This window comes from Culex pipiens, chromosome 2, assembly GCF_016801865.2.
Source record: "Culex pipiens pallens isolate TS chromosome 2, TS_CPP_V2, whole genome shotgun sequence".
Classification (NCBI taxonomy): Eukaryota; Metazoa; Arthropoda; class Insecta; order Diptera; family Culicidae; genus Culex; species Culex pipiens.
In genome coordinates, this window is record NC_068938.1 from 202,766,671 (window position 1) to 202,784,221 (window position 17,551).

The 17,551-nt window shown below is 34.9% G+C and overlaps 1 protein-coding gene across 1 annotated transcript in view; it reads right to left on the bottom strand.

The window, feature by feature from the left end:
- The window catches only part of LOC120418156 (xaa-Pro dipeptidase), a 165,859-nt gene that overhangs the window by 112,110 nt on the left and 36,198 nt on the right, over window positions 1-17,551 (bottom strand). The window contains exon 2 of the mRNA XM_039580454.2: window positions 15,151-15,180. The gene's annotated coding sequence lies outside the window, so the exon portion shown is untranslated. The remainder of the gene's footprint in view (window positions 1-15,150; window positions 15,181-17,551) is intronic.

Below are 17,551 nucleotides of genomic sequence, written 5' to 3' on the forward strand. Positions count from 1 at the left end.
TTTTGAAATTTTTGAAATTTTTGAAATTTTTGAAATTTTTGAAATTTTTGAAATTTTTGAAATTTTTAAAATTTTTGAATTTTTTGAATTTTTTAAAATTTTTGAAATTTTTGAAATTTTTGAAATTTTTGAAATTTTTGAAATTTTTGAAATTTTTGAAATTTTTGAAATTTTTGAAATTTTTGAAATTTTTGAAATTTTTGAAATTTTTGAAATTTTTGAAATTTTTGAAATTTTTGAAATTTTTGAAATTTTTGAAATTTTTGAAATTTTTGAAATTTTTGAAATTTTTGAAATTTTTGAAATTTTTGAAATTTTTGAAATTTTTGAAATTTTTGAAATTTTTGAAATTTTTGAAATTTTTGAAATTTTTGAAATTTTTGAAATTTTTGAAAATTTTTGAAATTTTTGAAATTTTTGAAATTTTTGAAATTTTTGAAATTTTTGAAATTTTTGAAATTTTTGAAATTTTTGAAATTTTTGAAATTTTTGAAATTTTTGAAATTTTTGAAATTTTTGAAATTTTTGAAATTTTTGAAATTTTTGAAATTGTTGAAATTTTTCTTATTTTTTCATATTAAAAAATTGAACTCAGATTTTTTTAAATAAAAATTCGCGATCCACGATCGAGATTTCTCAACAGTCAAATTATTGTAATTTGTCGATGGTAAGTCGTAATTTGTCGATGGTAGATCGAGATTTGTCGATGGTTAGTTGTAATCTTACTATCGAGAAATCTCGATCGTGAGTCGAGAAATTACGATCGTAATATTACGATCGAATGCAATAATCACCACGTATATGGAGACTTGTAGAAACCGAACACCCAAAGTTTCACCAAAATAAAATAAAATTGCAAAAAACTTTTCAGTTTTTCTATATTTTGCTGTTTAGAACTTTGTCGATTCGCCCTTAGTTGCTGAGATATTGCTATGCAAAGAGGAATATTGACAACCCACTATTTTTTAATGTCTACATCTCAGCAACTAATAGTCCGATTTTCAATTTTAAAATATGAAACAATCGTGAAATTTTCCGATCTTATCAAAAACAATACTTTTTTTTTAAATCAAGACTAACATTTCAAAAGACGTATTATTGATGGTTTGGCTCTTTTGAAATGTTAGTCTTGATTAAAAAAAATATAAAAATGTTTCCGGAAAGATCGAAAAATTTCACGAATGTTTAATATTTTAACATTGAAAATTGGACCATTAGTCCCCTAAAATAAATCAAAGAATAAAAATAGTGTTTTTTTTTTTGCAAAACATGTTTTAGTGACAAAAAGTGAAATACAAAATCACATTTTTTTTACCGTGTATCATTTTTTCCAGTGTAATCCTTATTCATACCTACAACTTTGCCGAAGACACCAAATCGATAAAAAAAAATCTTCAAAAGATACAGATTTTTTGAATTTTCATATATCATTTTAGTATGGACACTGGACAGCTGTCAAATTTGTATGGACATTATATGGACAAACTATTGATGCAAAATGGCTTCTTTGGGCATACCGAAGGCTTCAAAAAAGTTTTAGCCGGATTAAAAAAAAATCGAGTGACCGAAATCTCAAAAAATATTGAATTCATGAGGCAAAAATGCTTCAAAATACAAAACCCTTGATCGCGTTGTTTATGTTTCGTTTTTATTCCGTTCGACTTCATTTCTAACTTTTCTATCTTCGCCTGACGAAACAGTTTACAGGTCGTCCCGGTCATCCCGGTCAGTGAATGTTTACGTTTGAAATTCCAGCTCGTCAGCCTGCCTGCCTACCTCAATCTGGACCGGTCAAAAAACACTAATATGTAGTCACGAGCTAAGCTGGAAAGAACTGTTTGCCTATAGCCAACGCGACCCAATTTCACCTTAAATGTTGTACAGTACAACTTTGGTGGTTTGACAGGATGCTGAGAAAAGTCAAAGCAGTCGTACTACCGGGGTTTTACTGTACATTGGCGCTGGAATTTTATTTGCCAAACAAATGCCATTTGGTGAAGTATGTGTGTTGCGGAACCGACGAGGCCGCCGTGATGCCGGCCTCCAGGGAGAAATGTTGAGAAAACGTGAACTCTGCTGGATGCTGTCTCCGTTGTGACTTGGGTCACGTTAACGAACAATGTGTCGCAAACGACATACACGGACGGTCGATCTGTCTGTTGTGCAAACAGCAACCAATAACCTCCGACAACCGCAAGTGAGGTTAGGTTCAAGATGGACGGTTGCGGTTTGTTTGTGACTTTCACAGAACTCTTGGGGCAGAAAGTGACCTTTTCCAGCATCGTCATCAGATCGATTCGCAAATGTGGCAAACAATCTGTGAGCACGTGTGTGTGTCAACAAAGCTCCCCACACTTGAAACGGATCGTTTGTATTTAAAGTCGCTGTGGCGTCATTGGTGCGAGTGTTCCCACGAAAGGCCCTGCCTCAAGCGCGATCGCGAATGTTTATTTGGGTCAACCTCGAGCCGAGTATCGTGAATGAGTCAATCGCACGAGAATCACGCGCACTCGAGAATCGAACAATTTCCATCGGTCAGAGGAGAGAGGTTTCTTGCGATTCGACATGCTGCAATTTATTGTTTGTTTTGCCGCCATTGCAGCGGCGGCAGCTGTTGCAGTTACAGTAGAGCCCCATGTGTTTGATAGTCACAGTTGTGATGAGCTGTCAATTTTGATACAGTTTTCACAAACATCAAAATAAACCATCTTTTATGCTGATTCAAAGTATTCAAACTATCAAATCATTACTGTAATGTTGCAGTAAACAATTTTTGGTGGGAAGGTGTTGCTGTTGCTCGCACATGGAGTACGAAAACATGACTTCATCAACGGGTTTTGCATGCTCGCCATGCGGCCATGAGTAAACCAGCTCTCTGAGAAAGGTGAGGAAAAAATACGCTGCCACTTTTTGGCGGGTCAATTTGACACGCCAAGGGCAACACGACGAGTGGGGCAAAAATAGCGCACAACCGCAAACGATCTAAGGTTGGTGAATGGTTATGGGTGTGGGTTTGTTGGTAAACAACAGCTCACTCACTCACGGGTCGTAAGGTCGTGGTGCACTTAAAACAATGCGCCATTTGAGAGCCGTTTATGGGCACATTCCTTGAAGATTCATCTACATTAATTTCATTTCAGTTTTTTGAAAGAAATATTTGAACTCCAAATAAATATAAATCTTGGAGTAGAAAATAAATCAAAGCGCAGGATTTAATCAATAAACACACACAAGCAAAAATGCAAAAAAAAAATCGTCAAAAAATATTTCTATTTGATTTTGTGCTCTTGAAAAAGTTATAGTGGAAATTAAAGCATTTAATTCCGGCATGCACCAAACATTCCCTAGTACTGTGGGCTTCTACAAGACTTTTTCTACTGAAATCGAGTAAAAATTTACTTAGTAGAAGGTGAGCAAGCAAGTTTCTATAAGTGTTAACAAATAATTTGTTTAATACTTGAAAAACAGCGATGCCTACACGTTTCATGTTTTTTTAAACACGTTGAAAAATGTCGAAAAAATGATAACTTAGCAAACGATTTTCAATGTCAAAAATTTAATTATTGTATTTTTTTTTAGATCTTTCGAATCAAAAGATAAAAAAAATTAAATCATGTCTAACATTTGATGTGGTCAAACATAAGTATTTTAAGGTCTTTTAAAATGTAAAGGCTGATTTGAAAATTTAGAAAATATTTTTATTCAAAAGATCGGACATTTTTACGCTACTTTCTTTTTTTTACATTTAGGTACACAAATTAGAGAAAATCTGATTTTTCATCTGATATTTCATTTCCTTCAGAGGCTGAATCACAGCAACCATTTATCCTTACTAAAATGTATTTGAAGCCATTTTTTTATTTTCTTGTTTCAGAAATGTTCAAGCATTGTCATGCCTTCTACCAAGGTGACTACAAGATTTAGTTTTTTCCCAGTATCGAGATTATTACATAAATTATTACTGGAATGCAGGAAATTACATATCATCAATTTAATATCATAAATAATAAATGTAAAATAAACAGAATTCATCCTAGAATTAAGGGGTTACATACATGTAAATCGACAGAAAAGTCAGAGGCTGGTGTGAGCACAAACTTAATTTTATTTAAAAATCTGTTTTCAGGGAATTAAAATATACATTTTCATCTATTATCAAAACAATTTTGAAGACATTTGGTTGTATCATTGCCGAGATATAGCTATTTGAAGTTAGCAGTTTCAAAAAACCGGTGCCACGATATCTCAACACTGCCTTGACCAAATCGGCTCATAATTTTGGAGAAGACTCTTTAAACCGGTTCTGTGTGCATGACGAAGGCCGATTTTCAAAAAACTTATTTTAAAAAAGATAAAAATATTGTTGTGTTTTTCATGTTAAAAATCGTCAGTTTTTGATTTTTGTATTTTTTTTAAAGCAAAATTTCAAAATCGGGCTTCGTCATGCACACGGGATAGTTCTTAAGAGTTTTCACTCCGATTTTCAGCCAATTTGGTCCATCCCATCTCGAGATATCGTGGCACCCGTAAATCAACTCGGTGTTTCGAGAAAAACGCTCAGAATGTTTGACAGTCTGCTTTGCGCGCGGCAAAATATTGAGCTGAAAATCGTCTCTAACTCAGTTTAATCATGTAATATCTTCATGAAAGTTTCAGGAGTGATTGAAAATCAACATTTTAGTGGATTCAATAAATTTTCTGCAATATGAAATATTGTGGACACATTCTCCGGCAATGTACACCTTTGGATGAAATTTTGAAAAGCGTGTATGAGCTATTTGGATATTTTTCCTCGATTCTAGACTACTTGAAGCTTCAAAAATCATGGTTTTCATTAATTGATCATTTGAATATCATTTTGTACAAGTTGGTTAAGTTATGCATCAATTCGTGATAAAATCATCGTTTTAAAACATTTTTCTAAAAACTCCTGGTTTTCAGCGAAATAAAATCCAAAAATTATTCTTTTGAATGCATTTTGAAGGTTTTAAGTTGTACTAAACGAAAATGTCATGGGTTTGCAGTTTATCGTAAGTAAAGTATTTTTTCAAACTAGTGTAAGTTTACCATTTTATTGCGTTGCAACGTCACGAAAAAGGGACATTTGTTTATGTCAACAAAAAACTAAACATTCAATCATTTTGATATTTCGGATGCTCTTTGTACTTGGAAAGAGCTTTCAAATGCAGCATAGAGCGACTTAATTGGTTGTCTAGATCCAAAGTTACAATAGGTTTAAGTTAGCGTTGCAACGTCACGAAATTTTAAATCATATTGAACATAGCAAAAAAGGTGTATGAGTAGTTGGTTGTTGAAGATAAATGGGTACTAAATATTTTATATTTTTTATATAATGTTTCTGAGCATATTTACAGAAGAATTGTACATGGGTCATTTACAAATTCCGTCACTTAAGTTTGTATGCAACTCGAAAAAAAAGTATTTTATGAAACTTGTTGAACAAATCAAAATAGACCGATGTTCACAAGGGGGAAAAATTCAAAAACTTTCAAAAAAGTAATCACGTGGTTACTGGACAGCCCCTTTATGATAAACTGATTTACGTGAGGGTTCATTCTAATACAACACAAAGATTTTTTACTATCCCACACCCTTATGTAAGTCAAATTACAGTGAATTTCATTTAACAATTAAAAATCACGTGATTCGATTGTTTTTTTTTACAAATTTTTGTCATTTTCGTCCAACAACAGACGAACCCTTACTTAAATAAGTTGTATGCAACGTTTCGTTGTTCGCAATTAAAAATGTTATGTTGCGCAGGTAAACAGTTTTATTATTTCTTCAAATTTAATTTAAAAAGCATAAAAGTCAACAAAATAAGTTACGTTGTTTGCAGATCACCCCTTAGGGGCCATGAACAAACGATATGGGCACTTTATTTATAAATTTCAGCCCTCCTGAAAACTTGAAGCTCCTTACCTCCCTTCTAAAACTTCCACGTGTTTTGTAAATTGCCCAAAACCATTAAAATATTAAGGGAGCGTTCTTGCATTACGTAACAAAACATATATATTTTTAGACCCCCTCCACCCCCTGGTTATACATTTCCGATACACTTTTTTTGTATAAATCCTCGAACCCTCCCCCCTCCCCCTTGATATTACGCCGTTACGTTATGCATGGACGTCCCGTTTCATGGATAGAGGACGGGAAAGGGTTCCTTCGTCCTTCGTGTAATGGAATAATACAAAAAAAAATATTTTGAAAACGCTTTGGAAACGTACTGCTACTGTGAAAGCGGTATAGGGGGAGAGGGGGGGGGGTCTAAAATGGGCGGGCCAATCAATTTATATGTCCTTGTACTTTCTATTAATGTCTTATAATCAAATCTTAACCTACAGTTGTTCAGCCTAACAAAAACTAAGATTTATTTTGAAACTAAAATTTCGTGACGTTGCAACGCAACGAAAAACCCTGTTTTCAAAAACAGAGCGTTGCAACGTCACGAAATGTAAGTGGTCTTTAAAAATCGAGGTTTAAATTTTTCGAAAAACTAATGATTGCATTCGATTTGTTGGCCAATTTTACACTAAAAATGGAAGAAGAACTCAAAATTTGCCGTTTAACAGAGCAGAGTTAATGGCGAAACATGAATTGGGTCAGGATTGAGAAAAAGTCACGCGTTGCAACGTCACGCTACATATCCCCCTCTCAAAAATAAAATATTCGCTTAAAATAATGTTTCAACATTGTTTCTTATAGGAAATTTAATGTTCTTTCCGAATCTGTAATAACATATGTACCTTTTCAATGTAATTTTTGAGTTACAGCCGAAATACTGAAAAAAGAAAAGTCAAAGCGTTGCAACGTCACGGCGGAATGTGTCTGTGATTTTCTACATGTGTGTAACCCCTTAACAAAAATCTTAGATTTTTTGTACAGTGGACTCTCTCGTTGTCGATATTTAAGGGACGTCAAGAGCGGGAGATACATATCAAATTATCGAAAGAAAAATCAAAGCATGCTTCTTGAAGGGACTGACAAATTTATTGAAAACTAGAGCAATATTGATATCGAAAAGATCGACAGCCAGAGATTCGACTGTATTACACTAGCTAGCCAAAATTATGTAAATTTTCTATTTGACTAAAAAAGCACATTTGTAACAATGAAAAAGCCTACTTTTCTGAACCAAAAATAACAGAATCGAATAGTAACACTTTTCAAAATAAATGCTGATAATTCCTACTTTTCAGCACTGAAATGTATGCTGAAAAGTTGAACTTTTCAGCACTTGTTTCGAAATGTTATACTTTTCAAAAAAAAATTGATTCAAACGTTTTATTGACAAAATACAAGAACATTTGACTTATAATTCGACTCAAAGGGTGTTTTCTGGGATGTCAAAAAATGTTGTATGGCATCATCTATAAAGTACGTCACGCTAAAATCAGCCAAAATTTACCCCCCTCTCCACCCACTTCGTCACGCTTTTCCTATACTTAAAAATCTTCCTTTTTAAATTGGTTGCATAAACTATTATTTTGTGTTGATGTTGAACGGAATCGACGTAACACCTTATAATGTGGCCCTCTTAAACCTTGCGGTTTCGTCAACGGATCCACAGGCGTGTATCGTTCTTTTTGCGACAAGACTCCGCCTCCCGGGTCTCCTATGTGTGAAGGTATGGGCACGGGGAGAGGGCACCGAATAACTATATTTACACTTAGAATTTTTTTTTTGCGTCCGCCCCGGGATTCGAACCGGCGACCTCTGGAATGTGAGTCCAGTGCGCGGTCCGATTGATCCACACAGGCAGACACCTTTAATCTACCTTTATTGTATTGAAAGTCACCTTTTTGCAGGTGAAAAAAAATCTAAATTTTGAACATTATATGATAGGCATTTAGCTGTTAACAAATACCAAAAAATACCTTTCTTAAGTAAGAAAGTCAAAACTATTTTCTAAAACATAAATAGCTAAGACATATTTCAGACATTTTGTAATATTACGAAAGTACTCAAATCTGATTGAAAAAAAAAAACAAAATCAAAATTTCCAACGGTATGATTGTTTTGATTGAAAAAGCCAAAAAATACAAAACATGTATACATGTTTTCCATCGTTTCTTTTTTTCAAAAATCACGATTTTTTTTTAATTCCCTACACTGGCAAATAAATTTTCACCATCTTGTGCTTTAAAAAATGTATTTTTTCCCGTTATTATTTTGTGTGTGAAAAGTTCAATTTAATTTTTTTTCTGTTTGTTTGTGTTTTTTTAATTTTTATTTATGTTAAGTTAGAAAAAGTTTTGAGTTTGTTTTAATTTAAATTTTGTTATGATTTTTGTACCTTTCTTCAAAAAAGGTTTAAAACCCCTATAAAATGATGCTTTCGTACTTACAGTTCAAAATAGAGCAAATAATTACCATTAATAATTCAAAAATTCAATTGTTGCACTTATATATAATTGAGTTACGGAACGAAATTCTTTGGATCATAAATGAGATAAATTTCCATTGTTTTTTCGTAATTTTCAATTTGAACCTTTTACATCTAATTTAGTAAGCTAATGTTTTCCTTTTGAATTAAAAAAATCAATTTATGTACAAATGCAGTTCAACAAGTACTGGCACGGTTTGAAGCTTGTGAGTTTAAGTGATAATTTTATTTCTCATTTAATTGATAGAAACAAAACTAAAAAAAAACATTTTTAATCGTACTTTTAGTAATACACCCTTAAGTAATATATGTATGTTAACAAAGTGAAATCAACAATTGAAAAGAAAACAAACATTTGAGAAAATTACCCATGAAATCAGCCCATTCTTTCAGTATTCTTCCAATTATCGACTAAATTCCTACAACATTTCTCAAGTTTCAATTAGATGATTAGTGGTACGGCTTCTCCGCAGGAATTCCCCGGTTTGAAATACCCCAACAAGTTCTACACAGTTGTCGTCGCCGCCACTTCCAACTCATGTCATGCCCCGTGACATCCAGCCGTACTCAACTCGGCTTAATCCGGTTTTATCCACTACATCCGCCGACCGACTGGCCAATTGCGAGTACGGTGTAGTACATGGCGACGACTTCGTTGTAGCCCCCAAAGTGTCAAATCATTCATTCGTTTAATGCCGGTCAATTGCAACGATGACGACCAAAGTACCGCAAGTCCACGCCACTTGGCGCGAGAGGGGAAAAAACTCGCCACTCACGCCACGTTGCATAATCAAGTGACACAAACACACAAACACACACACGCGGACAAGGTCCGCTGCAGTCGGTCCCATAGACGGGGGTTGTACCCCTGCACAACACTACCCACACACCCTCCTACGGTGTATGTTTTGTGATTTTATCATGGAAAAAAAAAACTGTCATGCCCATTATTGGTCACAATCGCACCATATCGGGTTGGTTTCAATTTTGCACAGTAGAAAAGTATGTTGAAAAAAATATTTCCTTTGAAAAATTGAGAAAAGAACAATTTGGTAGAGGAGCGCCCGTAGCCTAGTTGGTACGCTGACGGTGCGTGCACGCACCAAATGTAGGTTCAAATCCCACCACCTCCTTACATTTTTTATCGTGTGCTACTCGCCAACCGCAATGTTGTTTATTTTTGTTCGGTTTTGTTTTCGTTCCATTTTTGCGCGGCCGCTGCCAACGCAGGTTGCACCTTTGGCCGCGTGTCGCGCCAAAACGAAAGGTGAAACTCTTTTATGTACCTCCGTGTGCGCTAGTGGGGTGTACTATACACGAAAGGTAAAGTCCGCGCGGGTCGTGTGCATGTCTACACACAGCCTCATTTGGGGCCGCCGCCACCAGGTAAAAGGTACTTTACACACAAAAGGTGGTTTTAACCAGTTCACCACCGACAGTTGGACGAAGGTGGTTTGGGGAAATGTTTCTTTTTTTTAAGTACATGTTTTACATACACTGGCACTGGTAATGTGGGTAAAACTGCATGCGTCACGCCATCTATGTAAGAAAGGGGGAAGATGGCCGTGCGATGACCTAATTTTGGCGCGAATTTTCGAGGTGGATGGTGTGCCATTTGTAAAAAAAGGTTTTTCGATCATATAACGAATAAAAAATCCAAAAATACTTTGAACTACTCATCTGTACATCTTTCAATATTCTGAACTCAAAAACAATAGATACTCAGTTTTTTGAAGAAAAAATAAGCAAAAACAGGTGCTGGATCTCGTGTGGCTTAAACGACCATTTGAAAACCCAAAAAAAATGATAACAATCAGTTACAAAAAATGTTTGAAATAATCTAAAAAAAAAATAACAAACAAAACATTTGGAAGAAAAATATATCACAATATAAGCTTATTGGATTTGATTTCATTAAAAGATTTATTTAATAAAAAAAAAGAGTAAATTTACTCGACACGGAAATTATGAATCATATGTCAAATCGGTTGATGGAAACTCAGGACTGAATATAATTGTCTGAATCACAAGTAAATTCGTGTTGTCACGTAAGATTTTTTTTTTGAAATTTTTTTGACATGAAATCGCATAAAAATTTAAATTACTGATTTCGAAAAATTGAGCAAATTTCTAATTTTCCAGAAACGCCAACCAATTATAAAAAAATGCAAAATTTGTTGTTGCCACGTTCAAGGCAACAAAAATTTCGTGTTTCAGGGTTTCAGCTAATTTTAGAATCAATAAAAAAAAATGCAAAAATCAAGTTCAAAAATTAACTTCTTGATATTTGATGTTTACAAAGAAAGTCTTACAAAACTTCAGGTTCGCGACATCTTTAAAACCATTTAACTAGTTTTTGTCTTAGCCAATTTTAACGAAAGCTTGAAATCAAATTTGCAATGGCTAGACGGCGACTTTTGTTTCCGGATTATGCAAAATATATTTCGTCGAAAAAAATTGAAAAAAATATCTAAAAATTCCGCATTTTTCTCCGTGTGCCTTCTTCGCCGTTACCTACTTTGCTGAAGACACCATATCGATCAGAATAATTCTCCAGAAGACACAGATATTCCAATATTTACGAAACATTTTTGTGTGGACAGCTGTCAAAATGACACAAAATGGCTTCTTTGGTCATAGGGGAGGCCCCTACATAGTTGGAGCCAAAAAAAAAAAGGTAAAATATATACAATCGATTGATTTCGTAAATTTTTAATACGATTTTTTTCTGAGTACGGCCGTTACAAATCTTTTTTCAAGTTCCCTCGACTTTGAATAATAAAAGGAAAAAAAATATAAGCCACAATTTTAACATTTGACTGAAAAAAGTGTTCAGTTGTTTTGCAATCAGAAGTTTCCAAAATATCATGATATTGAATATTGAGGAAACATTTTTTTACGGGGAAAAATTGGGTTGCTGTATTTTATAAAAAAATCAAAATATTATTAAAGAAGCTCAAACACGCTAAATATGATTATTTATGCTGAAAATGCATTTTAGATTGTTTTTAGTTGATAAGATTCTATTTTCATTGAAAGTTTTTAAATTAAAGAAAATCTTTCTGATTTTTTGGACCAACTTTGAATTTTGGGCGAACTTTGAACTTTGAAAATATTTGCAAAGGCCTTAACAAAATTCATCAAACTCTAACGCCACCGATAGTGAAACGCAAAAAAAAACCAAAACAACAACATTGTAACGCCGTATCAACCCCGATTGGAGAGCGTGTAGCACCGGGACACATGTGCACTAAAATCAAAACAACAACCTTCCCCTCAAGCCTCACCTTCCCCAGACTTCGCCTTTGCTCTCAATCTCCTCAATCCCACCCAGACAGTTGGCGAGCTCACGAGTCGAGCACCCCTGCACACCGCCGGATTCAACAACACCCTCCTCCCCACCCTGAAAAAAATGTTTCCTCCACCACAGTGGGAGGCACCGCCCTTCATCAATGAATAACAAACTAGATCGAGCGAGAGTGAGAGAGAGAAACCTTCCACGTTTGTGTGTTCCACTTTACAGCGCAAACGAATGCACCTTTTGTTTCTGTTGCCTTACTTGTTTGTGAATGTTTTTGTTGTGGTAAATTTTTAAAAAGGTGTAATGAATGTTTGTTCTTATTTGCGTTTTAATTTATTGTTTTATTTTTTTCATGTTGTCGATCATCTTTATTGCTCTAATCATCATTATTGTTATTTTTTTTTTACTTTTCTTCGAAAAAATGACAAGTTGTCATTTTTAAAACATAGTTAAGATTTCTATTATCAAGAGAGAAACTCTTCACTGTGCACTCAAAAAAATATTCACGTTGAAGTTACGTGAAAAGCTATGTGGTAATTTTCCACTAGAGTTTTCACGTAACTTCTACGAGCTCACTCTAGTACAAATGGAATATGCTTGGCCAGATCATTTCACATTAATTCTACGTGTTTCACACGTAAAAGCTAAATGAGTCAATCGATAATATCAACATGTTTGTTTTAGTAAATGTTATTAGAACTTTGTATTAGTAGATTTTGCTGTTTGCTTCACTTTATTTTATTTTTTCGAATAGAAACTAGGATGAAATCAGTAAAATTTGCATAAACTTGTTTTATTTATCAATATATTTATACAAACATTGAAAAGATCTCGCCATTAGAAACTAAATTATAAAAAAATGTAATTTGCTGGAAACACCGATGAGACTTTTCCTCCTGTCCTGAGGCTGTGATCAACAAATTGACTGCGATCTCCGCCAGAAGGATCCGAGTAGTTAAGACCGTTGGCCACGCGCAGAATCGCCACCGGTGGCCAGTGCCTTGTGCACCACGTTAACTACTACTCCTACTCGGTGGATTCGCACTTGGCCATCTGCATGCACACGGCAAACCGAATTAAACTGCCTGGGCTCATGACTCGTGCCAACCGGGGATTGTTAGAGATGGCCCAGGATGGCCAGTTTGGGTTCCTGGAAATGGTCGTGTTGCCGGCGCCCAGCGATCTGAAGTCGAACAAATGAAAAAAAAAAATGTTACAAAAGTTTGTTTACATGTCTGCTGTGAGGAAATTTACCTCTTCAAAACTAGCTGACTGCTGATGGCCAAGGCCTTAAGAAAGTCCCGGCGTATAAACCTGGCTCGGATTGTCTGGGTTCACGACATTTTCCACCTCGGGATTGCTGGCGATGTCCAGTTGCGGTGCCATGGCGCACTCGCCGAAAATAAATACTGCTACCGATCCTGCTTTCAAAAATGTACTATCAGTTACATTTTAAAATTTTCAAACCGAATCAAACTTACCGTCCTTTCCATTTTCGATAAAATTTTGCCAACACAAGTCCGGCAGCAGACCTCTACCGATCGCCTTCAATTTTCATACTAAAATAATCACGTAGAAATATGACCGATATGGCGCAGTCGAGTCTCGTTTAAGTTGCATTTCAAAACACGTGAAAGCTACATGAAAAAACCTAGTGGAAAAATACCATATGGTTTTTCACGTAACTTCAACGTGAAAACATTTTTTTCCCAGTTCACTTTCACATTATTTTTACGTGTGTCACGTAAAACGGACCTAGCGAGGGGAAAATCGGAGTTACGTGTTTTTTCACGTAGCATCAACGTGTGGATTATTTTGAGTGTGATGTGCATCCGCAACGCTTCTTCTTACGTTGCTCTTGTTCCACTTTCTGCCACACAATGGCAAACGAATGAGTAAATCAACCGTCAACAATAGCAAAACAAACAACAACCAAAATAATGCGCACCGTCATAAAAACGGTAGACCTCACGCTATCTCTCTCTGTTTCACTCACTTTTGAGTCAGCTCCATTCGTTTGTTGTTGTTTGTTTTTATATCTTCTTCTTTTTTTGTTCGTTATATACTCTCGCGGGTGCACCTATTTGCAGGTTGCACACACTTCAAACGGTGTTTGTTGTTATTTTCATGATTCACAGTATTTTTTCATCATTATTTTTGCTTTTTCTTCTTCTTCTTCGTTTTCGCGCTTTACACTGCGGCGCTCTCGTAAATTCCTGAGTTTTTTTTTTGGTCGGCATCGTTACTTGCAAGCGAAATAAAACTGCATTCATGCAAACACGTCATCACAACTGTCATGGCGGTGGCGGCCGTCATCACCAGTCAGCGGAATCATCACGGCGGGGCCACGACGCGGTGAATGAAATGCCAAGTCATGCAGCACACTTTTTTTGGCATAAACACAAACTGGGTGATTGTACCCTTGAGTAAGGTTTGTTTTTGGCAGTTGTTTGTAGGGTTTAAAGAGACCACTTGAAAAATATTTTGATTTTCGTAAAACGAACTCTACTTTATCAAAGCATTAATTGCGCGTATTCCCGAAAAAGACATGCGGCATATCAGCCTCGAAACGACGCGCCGCACTTTCGGCAAATGCGCGCTGTCAAATCGCATACTGCTCATTTTGTTTTTGTTGATCTTCTTCTTCGAATCGCCAGGCATTGATGCCAGGTATGTTTTTTATTGCACCAAAAGTGCAGAAAATCGCTGGCAACAATGTCTACGGCAAATTCTGAAATGCCGCGCGGTGTGTACTTTTGAGAGAAACGGGCAATATAATTTTCTAATGAATTTTCCTCACAAAATCATGAATTTTATTCATAAACCGATGAATAATCGTCATAAATTCAAGAAAAACCATAACAATTCAGCTCATGAAATCTTTTCACGAAAACGCGATGCAAATTAATCATGAATCAAAATTCATGATTTCTAGAAAAGCTTTTTTGTGTATAGCTGAATAATTTTGAATAAATGATAATATTTATTTTAAGGAGAATTACAAAAACCAAATTAAATTCAACAATTAAAACTGAAAAACGCAAAAAAAAACTAAATCAAATTTTGTAAAATCATCAAAAATTGTGAAATCTCAAACGCGTTTTTACGTGTTTCGGTCCACAACTGTCATGTGACAAAAACATGACTTCAGCCAGTCATCCAAGTCGGCTGACTCACCCGCCACAATCGTAAACAAGTTTGGGTCGTGGCGTGGGAGCGGAAATTTTGCAGACTAAATAAAAATCTCGCAAACCAGTTGTGGTCAAACTCGACACTATATTGACTAATGTATAGGAATCGTGGAGCCAATACCGCACAGGTGTTCTGGGGAAAAACGATGACGCGGCTGACGTTGTTTGTAAATATTGAACACGTGTTTGGACTGATGGCGAATAGTGTTTTCTGGAGAAATAAATTAGCGAATGTAAATATTGATACTTACATAGAGAACTGGAAAAGGGGAATTTCAGATCTGGAAATAAATAAACGAAACTATTAGGAAAATTCAACAAACATAAGGCGATAGTAACAGTTACACATTAATTTTAAAACTATTTTCTTGTTTCTTAATTCTGTTTTTATATGAATTTTAACAGTCTTATTTGTTTAACAATATCTCTGAGAGTTGCAAATGAGGTAAACGTGTTCCAAGTAACACTTTCAAAAGAGCCAACAAGACGGAAACTGGAAATCGTTAACAATTTCCCAACTGAAACACATTGACTAATGGATTCAGCAGCCAGTAAAGCGTTAAAACAATACAATAGCTAGCTGGCGTTCAATATCCAATCCAGCAATGCAAACGACCATGCAATGCATTTCAAACATGCTAATTTGGTCGGATTTCAACACTTTCTTGCTCTCATCACAACCAACCAGCAAAGCCCTTCTGGCTGGAGTTTTGACTAGTCCAAACGAATGTCTTCCGCGGCGAAGAAGCAACATCGTCGACGACCATTGTTTGCGAAAAGTATATCAACATAACCTACAAACAACCAGCAAAAGGTTGCAAAGTCCCGTCGCTGGCGGTAGTGCATTTAATGCACTTTGCAACTGTAAACAACCCTCGAGAGAAGCAAACAAAAAGAAAAAACAAAACTCGGCCACCGACACGAAACCTCACATTTGCCCTCGTCGCCGTGAATGCACGTAAACTCCGTACAGACATATTCGAATAGCGTGCAACCCATAAACACACCAAGCGATGTTTATTTACTAACCGTAACCTCTCTCTCTCTCTCTCTCTCGCTATAGTACGGGTACAAAAAAAAAATGCTGTAGAACGAATGCAGAAATTGCATTTTCGTGACGCAAATAAAACGCCAAACGAGCCGAGAACCTCGTGGTGAATATAGCGAAAAATAAGTTACTCACGAGTCGGTAAGTAAATGCGCTGAGAATGAGGCGCCATTGAGCGTCGAAAAATGAAAAATATCGAAAACAGTCATAGATTAATTTTTGGAAATATCAAGCGTAATTAGCTGATTTTTCAATCTGAAAACTGTAATAAATTTTAAATTTTAGTTGCAACTATTTTTCTAAGGTTATGTCGTCTTCTCTTTTAAAATCGGAACGAAAAATCAATAATTTATTATCTTATCTTGACAACATTTTACGATGAATTAACAAAGGTCCCATTGTCAAACAAAATATTTTATGTTAAGATAGACCGCAAATTTAATTTTTAAATGTGAGTGTGCTCAGAAAAATAAATGCAATCATTGTGTGTAATCGATTACCCAATCTAAACTCAACTTTAGGACCCAATTGAGCGAGTTTAAAAATATTTTTTGAAATTCCGTCTTGAAACTTCCTACTTTTCCTGTCATTCTCGCGTGACGAAACAGCCTACTTTTATCTACTAAAAATAACAGAACCGAATCGAAACACATTTCAAAACAAATGCTGAAAAGTACTACTTTTCAGTACTGAAATGGATGCTGAAAAGTTGAACTTTTCAGCACTAGTTTTGAAAAGTAATAATTTTCAACATTTTTTTTTGATTTAAATGATTTATTGACAAAATACATGAACATTCGACTTATAATTTCACTCAATGGGTGTTTTCAGAAATGCAAAAAAATGTTGTATGGAACTCGTTGCAATTTGCAAACCTTGATTTTTTCAGCACTCTTCGTATTTATCCAACTCGGTGAACCTCGTTGGATAAATGTACGACACGTGCTGAAAAAATCATCTTTTTGCAACTTGTTGCATAAACTACTATTAAACATTGGTACAAATTCGCAAATAGTTTCTCTATCTTCTATCTTTAAATTTAAAAAAAAAGATAATTGAAAAACAACTGAATTGTACACTGCCGCTCTAATCTAGTCCGTCCCATATGTATTTTTGTCAAAATTGAGATAAACTTGACAAAAGTATTAATTTTACATGTACTTTTAGGCTATTGAATAAAAAAGTAGTGTTTGTTCTAAAAAATCCAAAATAAATATGACTTTCGTGCTGTCCCATATGCAAAATAAAGGCAAGTCAGTTCCTCATATCGAAATGTCTCGCAAATCGTTTAAATGGCTGCGAAATTATTTGAAATCTACAGAGTATGTTTTTAATAGAACGTATAACTTGAAAATATCATTTATTATTCATTTCTGAAGAAATAGTTGAAGACTTAAAAACAAGATACTCCAAACCTTTAGTGACTTTTTTCCTTGGAAATGTACAACTACGGAAAGAAAATATAAAATACATACCGTTATTAACCATAAAAATAGTTATATTTTTTCTTGAATGAATAAGTTTGATCTTGGTTCTGGGAGAGACTCCACCAACGATAAGCGTAGTTTTTAAAATTATTTTCCAGAGCTTAGCAGTTGAGAATT